The sequence below is a fragment of the Silene latifolia genome, chromosome 10 (assembly GCF_048544455.1).
Source record: "Silene latifolia isolate original U9 population chromosome 10, ASM4854445v1, whole genome shotgun sequence".
Lineage (NCBI taxonomy): Eukaryota > Viridiplantae > Streptophyta > Magnoliopsida > Caryophyllales > Caryophyllaceae > Silene > Silene latifolia.
The window spans coordinates 18,914,424-18,925,695 of NC_133535.1; the positions used below are offsets into that span (position 1 = coordinate 18,914,424).

At 39.7% G+C, this 11,272-nt stretch overlaps 1 non-coding gene across 1 annotated transcript; it reads left to right on the forward strand.

The window, feature by feature from the left end:
* The first annotated feature begins 2,782 nt into the window (after positions 1-2,782).
* Positions 2,783-2,889, forward strand: LOC141609585 (small nucleolar RNA R71). The gene has a single exon (XR_012527512.1). It is a non-coding gene; the product is annotated as a small nucleolar RNA R71 (small nucleolar RNA).
* Positions 2,890-11,272: the final 8,383 nt, after the last annotated feature.

Consider the following 11,272-nt stretch of genomic DNA (forward strand, 5'->3'; position numbering starts at 1 on the left):
TTAAACCACTCGATCGAACACTTGGGTGCTTCAGCTGCTCGATCGAGTAGAAATCTACTCGATCGAGTAATCCCCTTTATTGCTTTACTCGATCGATTAAAGAAGGCTCACGATCGACCAATTTTCCACTCGATCGAGTACAAAAAGTACTCGATCGAGCTCTTTTCTCGCGTAAGCTCTTTAATTTCGTCATTTCTTCCTTGGAATGCGTAAAACTTCCCCAAACCTGCATAAAAACACGTGCAAAAATATCCCAAAATACCAAATACGCATAAGAACAGTCTATAGTCTTAAATCTACGCTAAAAGCAGTCTATAAACTAATTGTCCTAGTTAAAAGCAATCAAATAAATTCAACGGAAAATTTAAAATTATCTATTACAAAGTGTTACACGGGGCATTTCCCCGCTTAATTCCCAAAGCGATTCAGTAGCCCCTTGGTGGGCTCCTGACTGGAGGACGTCACCTCAGCAACGTTGACTGTCCTCTTCAATTTCCATGAGCATGAATGGTCATTTGCAACGGTAGGAGGGGAGTAGTTCACATCCACATAAGCGCGAACTTTCCTCGTCCTTGCTCCTTTATCACCATATTTAGCATCCTTACTTTCAATTTGATTGATAGCAGTTGCACAACATCCTTTGACAGCTCCTTCATTGCTTTCATCTGTACCTGCAACAAGGAAAACAGACGAACTTTCCTCCTTTTTGCTCTCAGTCTGAGGCGGAGGGGTAACAATTGCAGCACAATATTCCAAGTTTTCAACTGGAGTGTCAATAATAGGATCAATAGAAGAGAGTGAATTGCAAGGCTGAGCTTGCATGGGAGCGCCCTCCGGGACTTAGACTGATGAAAAATCAGCTCTTCGTCCCCTACCTGAAAGGTCAAAGTCTTCCCCTCCGACGTCGATAACTGCACGAGCAGTAGACAAAAATGGTCTCCCTAAAATAATAGGGGTGTGTGCATCTTCGGGGATGTCTAAGACAACGAAATCAACGGGAATAAAGAACCTCCCGATCCTCACAGGTACGTCTTCTACTATGCCTAGTGGCCGTGATATACTACGGTCGGCCATCTGGACTGTCATGTTAGTGCAACTCAGCTTTTTCAAACCAAGTCTCTTGGCCAGAGACAGCGGTAAGACACTTACGCTAGCGCCTAAATCGCATAGCGCATTATCAATCAAATAGTTACCGATATGACACGGAATTGAAAAACTACCCGGGTCCGACTGCTTAGGAGGTAACTTATTTTGACAAAGGGCTGACCCCACCTCAGTCAAAGCTACTGTCTCACTATCACTAATGGTCCTCTTACGACTCAAAATTTCTTTCATAAATTTAGGACAAGAGGGTACCTTTGTCAGCAACTCGGTGAATGGCACAGTGACTTCCAAGCTTTTCAGAAGTTCAACAAACTTGCTGAATTGTTGATTAGCTTTTGTATTCTGCAGCCGCCTCGGGAAGGGAACTGTGATAGGAATCTCGAGTCCCTTGTTTCTCTATTCCAAAGTATCTTCCGGTGCAAGCTCTGTATCCTTTGGACGCTTCTTACCTCTCGAACGAGGTCTTTCCGGTGATTTATCGCTTAAACGAGCACTGGCAGGCTCTCGAATAAGCTTCCCGTCATCCAAACTACTCGATCGACCAATATACCCATTCGATCGAGCAGTTTCCTCATCAATGTCAGTCGATCGAGTAAAATTTCCACTCGATCGATCAACTCCACTTTGCTCATCACTCGTTCGAGTAGAAAAACTACTCGATCGACCATTGCCAATTCCTTGATCACTCGATCGAGTGGTATTTTCACTCGATCGACCAGTTTCGTCCTTAGATTTGTTTGATCGACCATCTGAAACCAGTCGATCGAGCACCTGCTTTGCCGTGAGCTCATTTTCTTCGCTGATCATCGTTCACCATCGATTCTGACTCTCCTCGGGTCTGATTTCTGCATTTCCGGTCCCTCATATGAACGACCGCTTCTCAGATTGATGAAATTTACCGTCTCGTGTGGATTCTTCTCATTTTGTCGGTAATTGACCCTGCTTTCTTGTGGACTGATTAGTGGCTAATTGGGCAACTTGAGTTTCAAGTGCCTTTATGGAAGCATCTTTCTGTTGATCACTCAATTGCCACTGCTTCGTGAAGGCTTGCAACATAGACTTAAGCTCACCAATTTCACTCACCCCACCGGAAGATGATGCACCATGGTTAGGAGGAGTAAAAGAAGGGGGCTTCTGATAGCCTTGTTGATTCTTTTGCGGAGGAACATATGGATGCTGCTGGTGCGGAGGAGGAGTAGGATTGAGCACATTTTGGCTAGTCCACCTCAAATTAGGATGGACTGCCCCTTGATTATTATAATAGGAACCTCCTCCTTGCCTATATTGCTGAAAGGCAAGGACTTGTTCCTTCTCTACAAGACAACCAACAGCAGAGTGGCCATCATTACCTCCAAATCTCTCACATGAAACGGTCTCTCCCCTAGTAAGAACATGGACCGTCTGAGGCTCCCCAGCAGCTTGTAATCCCAACTTGTCGAACCTAGCATTCATGGTCTCCAGCTGAGCCAAAACCTGCTTATCGACTGCATGAACTGTTCTAATCCCATCCCTCGGGTTACCATACTCAGCACTGTGATTCGCCATCTCTTCAATAAGAGACCACCCCTTATCATCATCGGTGTTCTCCTGAAATCTCCCACTAGATGCCGCATCAAGTATGGCTCTGTGGTCATCATACAGCCCATTGTAGAACTGATTGGCTAGGAACCATGGGTCAAAACCATGGTGAGGGATAGACCTCACCAACTTCTTGAATCGTGTCCATGCTTCATAGAAACTTTCATCGGGAGCCTGTCTGAAACTAGGAATCTTGGCCCTCAGCAAATTGGTGCGTTGTGGAGGGAAATATCTCTTGTAGAATGCAAGAGCAAGAGACTCCCAATCTGAACCCCAAAGAATTTGTGCGGTCCAAGTCGATCGCCACTCTCCCTGGTCGAGTCGACTAAAGAGAAAGGAAATAAAACTTCCTTAATCTTGTCTTGAGTTACCCCCTTAGTGGCGGGGATAGTAGAACAGTAATCGGTAAAGGTCTCCATATGCTTCCTCGGATCTTCACCTGCCACACCTCTATAGATATTCCTCTCCACCAGATTGATATAAGAAGGACGGATATCGAAGGTGTTACCATCCTCAGTCTGGAGATTGAAACCTTTGGGAATAGAAGAGGCTTTAGGCACTGAATGACTAGAAAGTTTAGGCATCTTTACTGTAGAAATCGGACTGTCTTCCGTGAAAAGAAATTGATCAAGCTCTGGCTCGAAAGTACTTAAGTCTTCCTTTCGTGATTTCCTTATCAGACGGAGTCTATGCCTGAATAATCTCTCCGGCTCTGAATCAGCTGAAACTAATTCACACCTGTCTGACCTGGGCATAAACAACACTGAAAGGAAATGAATAAGAACTGCCTCAAGGAATAAAAATTCCCTGAGACGGAAAAATAAACGGAACGAAAAACAAATAGGGCAATTGCCTCCCCGGCAACGGCGCCAAAATTTGACACGTCTGTCGTATACCTGTCAAAAATAAACTAACTCAACTAACTATATAGCTAGGGAAGTCAGGTCGATCTCCACAGGGAGGCAAGATATTTGTAGAAGTCCGTCTATTTGGTCACAAATGGGGGGGGGGGGGGGGGAGGGTTGTTTGATTTGTTATCTAAACTACGAGTTTTTTAAAGGGACGAGAAATAAGGCAAGAGCAATAAAAGCAGGAAATAAGTTTAAACTATCAGATAAAGAGGGATATGTCAGGATTTCGGTTCACTGCGGCAGTATAGTGACTCAGCTGTAAATGACTCAGACGAATTAATGTATGACGGATGTTGAAAGGTCCTCTCGGTCCACTTTCTATCCTAAACAACCACTAACTTAACTTTCATTCTCGTCAGGGTAGTCTACTGTTCATAGCAGGCCTATTTAGTCCAATCTTTCGATCTAGGATTAATTAGCCAGATTAAAGGTTAACTTAGAAGCGTGCACTCAACTAAGTCGAATAAATACAATTAAATTGCTATGGTGACAGAGCCTTGTAATCAATTCATCTGTTTCATTTACTACATCGTCACAATCCTACCGCAGATCCCCTAATCCCAACATGAAGGGAGTTTAGCTACTCATAACGCTAATTAAACTAACAGCAGAGAGGATTCCAGCAGTAAACATAATGAAATAAACGTTAAATTGCATAAAGAGAAATTAGGGCAAAGGATTTAATATAACGAAACAAGAGATTAAAGCAAACAAAAGATTAATTATTAATAAGAGGAGAGAAAGAATTACAATCGATGCGAATCCGGCGTAAAGAACACAAAATCCGAGTGAAAATAATCCCAAAGTGTAGTTACAGTGAATGGTAAAAAGCAACGTAACAAAGTTTGATGTGTAAACTGCTTAAAGTAAAATGAAAGCTAGATAAAAGATCGATACTAATAAGCTATTTAATGTAGGTTTAAATAGCAAAGTAAAAGAGTTTTTGCGGAATTAACATAACACGGACTGTTTAAAGCCCATAAATAGCGAAACCACTCGATCGAGTGGATTAAAACCACTCGATCGAGCAAACTCCTCAGCAAATCTACTCGATCGAGTAGAAAGTTACTCGATCGAGTAACTGGTCTTTCTGCAGCTAAGGATCGAGTGGAAATTCACTCGATCGACCACCCTGGGACTTAAAAACCACTCGATCGAGTGGTAAAACTGCTCGATCGAGTTCTTTAACTTCAAATCAGCTCAAGTCCATCACCGAATGCCTCGTAATCCGTGCCATGACGCTTCCAAATGCAGTATCTCACTCTGGAACAATCCCGTCTCCTCTAAATGCATGCAAAAAGGACGAAAAAGAGTACGATTCCACTACTTTCGCGTTCATTTCTACAAAATGGACAAAACGAACCAAAGTAGCCAATTCGGGGCAAAATACTATAAAAACAGTATAAAAATTCATAGAAATACGTGCTAAAATAGGCTAAAAAGACTATATAAAAAGCACGTATCAATCCTCATGATAGTATCATACATCTCGACGATTCCTTATTTTTATATCACATAACCCCGGTGAACATGTTCCTAGTTTTGCTCCCCTCTTTCTTTTCTTTTACCCTCGACAAAATCCCTCAATAATTCAACTCTTCATTATTTCTATCTAACTCTCTAGTGCTCCGGTTACCTTCTCATTGCTCCAAAACTCACATCTCATTATTTTATATCGATATCATCTCCCTCTTTCTTACCATAGATATTCTCTTATTATGCTATCACTCACCCTTGTCACTAATATGTCCATAGAATCAACGTTTAATGTTCAAACAATTGCATCTCCCTTTTTACATCTCTAGAAATCAAAATTCATTTTATACCGTTAATTGCCCAAGGAAATCACACATTAGTTTCACCTCTTGATAACACAAATTCCCAAACTCACTCACTATCTGCAAATCCACGTCGCGCCATATCTCCATTAAGTTCACTATATACCACTTTTCTCAATCCCTCTAAAATGATCTTTCATTACATATATTCTTAACCAACATAATTCCTAACCATCTCCCTCCATAATCCCTTGCGAATCTCAAGTTACCACCATTTGCGTCCCTCATTTCAATCTTTTCATTCTCACGTTCCATAAACTCACGTCATCCCTTGCCCACATTCATTTACTTTTACATTACTCAACACACAATCATATCACTCATCTCATCTCACAAAATATGCTTCTTGCCTCAATAAACCATACCAATCTTCCTTTTCTTTTTCCACTATCTATCACAACACATATAACTCATGTCCTCCCACCGAACTCCTACTCACAACAGGTGCCACTCACTACACCATAAGATTGGGTAACTTACGTATCAAGACCAACATACATGTAAAACAACGCATAAAGAAGCAAAATAACACCTTTGAATTAAACATAATATGCAACGAAGTCAAAGGATAAGCATATGACCCAAAACAGGGGTCACTAGATCGAGTACAGGCCACTCGATCGAGTAAGTGACTTACTCGATCGAGTAGGTGAAGGTCAAAAGTACGTAAAACAATTTACGAGGGCTACTCGATTGAGTAAGAGTTACTCGATCGAGTACCAAGAGGTGCTCGATCGAGTGAGGGACACTCGATCGAGTACCCTACGCATTTCTCAGCACTGTCCAGTTTCCGTAGAACGGTCATAACTCACTCGTTTCTTGGTCGCTTTGGGCGTGTGACCTATCGTTAGAATCGTAAAAGAACAATCTATCACCTCCAATTGGAATAACATTAAAATCATTTAGGCATCTCAAGTTATAACAGTTTAAAGACAACTTTGTTGTAATCAGACGACATAACTATTTGATTTTTTTTTCTTTCAAACAACTTAAACATCAACAAGGTGAACAAAAGCGACTCGATACTTGTAAAACCACTATCCCCAACCACATGTTACTACCTACCAAAAGCCAGACATTAACATCTATCATGCTCATATAACATTCAACTTATCAATCATGTACTACCACATACTTTAACTTTATAACTTTTCGTAAAATAAAACATACTCATACATTACAAATCCTATTTCCATGTTAATATATTACAAACTCACTTCGTCACATAAACATATTCTTAATTACGAAATTCATATTCTCATGCAATTGTCACTCTATCTTTTCCAATTAATTCATCCAACATGTGCATATGAAACAGTAGAAAACAATTATATAACTTCATTATATGACTTTACGCAACCACAATATACGTATACGACACAACATTCCTAATCACATGTTCCGTATTATGCCAGATCATAAATCATCGATCATGCCATTCATATATTCAACCAACAACATACATAATCATATCATCATTATCCTTCACTACACATCTCACATCCTCCACATGCATGCATCCATCGATTCATACAACACCTTACTATATAGATACACAACACACAAGATAAACACATAGCGATCCCGACACATATCCCATGTGACCGGTTCAAAATTGTAGGGTGAGTTCGCGACTTTAGGACTTCTCCCAAGCCTTTGCATTAGCTCCTACAAATTCTACCCCGGGTTCATTTTAATTTGACTCCCTATGTTCATTAGGTTCATTGGTTACAAGTTTCAGGATCGTCGCACTGATACCACTTTGTGACACCCCCATACTCCAAGTGCCTTACCAGGACCACTCAGATATAGAAATGTCACCATCTCGGTTTCCCGAGGCAATGATAATCAAATGACAATAACGAAACGTACTTTATTAAATAAGTTTAAGTGATTACACAACAAAATCAACTGTAAAGTAAAATACAACTGTTCTCAAACTATAAACCAACTGAATGAAACTGTCTTAACAAACACAGCGGAAGACTAAAGACTCTGATATGTGATGACTCCATCCCCAGCTAGATCCCTCGCGTATCCAAGATATACTGTCAAACAACCGCTCACCACCCCGAATGGATCACCACGCTTTTAAAACATTTAAATGGGGTCGATACTAATCACACAATTATAATCACAATCGGACAAAATCAACACACTCAATTGTCACATCATCCCGAACTCCATCACCAACTCCTCAATACGACTACACACTAAAGTGTGTAGCCCCGCGAGTACCCATCGCAACAGGTTACTCCTCGCCGCCAGTGGGCGACCGCAGCCGTTCCCACCTAAGCCCCGCTCATCTCCATCGAGCGATAAACCCAAATCCATTAATGTGCACATCCCTTCTGTGGTGGGTTCCACAGAAGGCGAATCATGGGCGTGAAGCCACTCCCGCAAGTGACTCCACTTAGCCAGGGACGCATCCCGAAGAACACGGACAGATACAATCACAGCAATCATCAACAACCAAATCCAACAACTGCCACAATACGAATATGATACTTTACAACAATCACAATCATCAATAACCACATTGTATGACTAATACTGAGTAGGAAAATCCTACCTGGAATGCAATCACTATTCAGACGATCTAGCAGCTGTCTCAAAATCTTTCTCCTACGAACTCTTCTCCTATACACATATTCATACAATCACTACCACAACAATAAAATTATAAAACCCCTAATTTACCCAATTAGGGTTTTAACCAAACTCAAAGAAATAACATAAAAACTATACAAGGATCTTACCCTCGACACGACGAACTCAACGGTGTAAAGAACGTGATGATCCAACATACTTATCCCTTGGGATCTGATGGTAACGCGACGACGTAGACAACATAACTTCTTTTCTCTTTTGAAAGGTTTTTATAAAAAGTACAAATGATGAAGAAAGTGACGGAAAGCTTAATATATCTATCACGCGTTACTAGCAAAACCCGACTAAAACAACCCGTAAAAGTAACTTACTCGATCGAGTAAGTAACTTACTCGATTGAGTGCCCCTTACTCGACCGAGCGCCATATATACTCGATCGAGTACCCATCAGAAAGACTACTCACTACTACAAATCCAGGCAACTACAACGCCCCTTTAACAACGATTATTCACGAAAATCACAATAGACATTGTAGAATGTATGGCGCGAATTTTACTAAAATCAATTACAACGGGTATGGTTATAAAAACCGTTGTTATTCGTTTTAACAACGGGTCACACATGAACAACCGTTGTTAATAATTTGGTGCAAAATTGGCGCAAAGTTAGTGAAAAGTAATCACAACGGTTATTTTTGAAACCCGTTGTTAAAACTTATTTAACAACGGGTGTTTTTTACAACCGTTGTTAAAATATATTTCACAACGGTTGTTGTTTAATAACCGTTGTCAATACCTTCCATACTATAAACCACACAAACACAAGTCTGCTGCAGCCACAAAACACAAACCTTAATACACAAACACAAACCCAAAGAAGAACAACACAAACACAAAACACACACTTTCTCATCGTCTCTTTCTCTCTTTCTCATCGTCGCTTTATCTTCTCGCCACACTTTGTTGATTTCATCGTCTCTTTACGTACGTTACGTAATTATCGGGTTGGTTTCATCGTCATTATTTTATTTTTCTAATTATTTCATTTCCATGTATGTATTTTTATCGACCATTAGGTTCCGTTCAGCATCTGCTATATCGTCATATAGCTGCAGCTGCTGCTGCTCCGTCAAGCCATCTTCTTTGGCGTCCTTCAGTACGGATCGAGCATAGTAAGAGTCTTAAGGATGATATCATTCATTTTGTTGGAGTTTGGAGTTTGTTTTGAAAGATTAAGGAGAGGGTTAATTTATTTGGAGTTTGTTTTAGCAGTTAGGGTTTGGAGAATATATTGAGATAATGGAAATGCATGTTAGTTGAGATAATGCAATGTATTTATACTAAGCAATGTGTGGGTTGAGTTGTTTTTTAATTAATATATATGTTAGGAAGTTGTGCCATAATCAGCATCATCATATCTCTCAATGCTGCTTCAAATCTTATTACTAACCCTTCTCATTCCATATTGTCCGTTCATATGCACAGTGATGGCAGTAATAATCTGGATCTTGATGATGACTGATCTATGGAGTTCAAAAAATGGAAGCAAATCAAACAAGCATAACTCAACACTTTCAAAATGATCATTTCATTTAATTTTAAACCAAATACATTACAGCAATTATCAGAAATCAAAAGATGTATAATAAGCCGGAACAACCCCGGTTAAGCGTAAAAAGCGCTTCTCAACCTGCCACCAACCACGCCACTCTGGTATACCGCTAACTTCCGGGTCATTGGCTTCATATTTTGCAATAACAGATTGAATATATGCAAGGACACGACTTGCATGTGGAGATAAGGTTGGAAGAGTACAACTCAACATATCTCTGGCTGCAGCCAAGTTGCGAATAACAGGCCGACGAGGGTATGAAGATGATGATGATGATGAGGCTTTGTTGACAAGCCGGACTGCTTCACGCCTCTTAATCCAATAATTCCGTTGATGTTCAAGGGATGCTTTGATTAATGGGTGTTGATCGGCGGGAAGCCCGGCGAGAACCTTCCCATCATCTTCAATCGTTTGTGTAAGCCATTCTTCGTTGTTGATAAAATTAGGGTTCATTGCCATGTTGTTTCAATTAATGAATGTTAGTAAAGGATGCTTTAATATTTATAGCTAGTCACATTTATAAGTTTTTTCAAAACCGTTGGTAATTAATTTAAGGAAATTCTGCATGCATCGGAATTCTAACGGGCCGTAATTATACATGCATCTAGTAATATTTAATTTAATTTTTTTTATTTTTTAAGAACAAACAACAACGGTTATTTACAAACAACCCGTTATCTTTAGTTATAACAACGGTTTTGTATATTCAAACCCGTTGTTATAACTTTCCCCCCAAAATTGAGTCACACTTTCCACAACGGGTTTTTATACTTAAAACCGTTGTTAATATTTTTCACAACGGTTTCCTTAAGAAAACCAACCGTTGTTAAAACCTTTTACAACGGACGCTTTAACAACGTCCGCTTTTTTATATAACAACGGTTTTTGACCGTTGTTATAGCCTGTATCTGTAGTAGTGACTGTTTCGTATAAAAACATACTTACTCGACAGAGTAAGCCCCACTCGATAGAGTACCCAAAGACTCGTAAAACCGTAGTATTACACTACTCCCCATATGATCGGAAATATCTTATGTATCAACACATGCTACCCCAGAAATAGGTGCCAATTTACAGACAACCAACCAGGGGCGGATTTAGCTATAATTTACTAGGGCTATAGCCCTAGATAAAATGTCAAATACAAATTTGTGCGCTGAGAAAGCATAACCACAAAGTAGCACAGTTGGTTGTTGAGCTGCATATTTTAGGAGACAATGGTTCGACTCCCACACAAGGAAGTTTTGGGTGATTTTTTTAAATTTTAAATCAATATTTATTGCAATTCCAAATTCCTAGAGATGATAAAAGCCTTTCATAATTTTTAATATCAATTCTTCACACACCAATAATATTATTTATTTATCATAGATACCATCTTTTATGCTAATCTTCAATATAGGTTATTTTGACACGGTAGTAGCGGAGCCGTAAAATTTTATTTATGGGATTTCAATCAAAATATTAAGACAAATTTTGTGTAAAAAGTGTAAATTTTATTTTATTTAATCCACAAATTGGACAAAATACACAAAAAATTTCACTTTTCAGTGTCTAAGAATCCGAAAACTTATACATGGATCTGCCAACGGTTTGAATTTGTCTTTAACCAATACGTT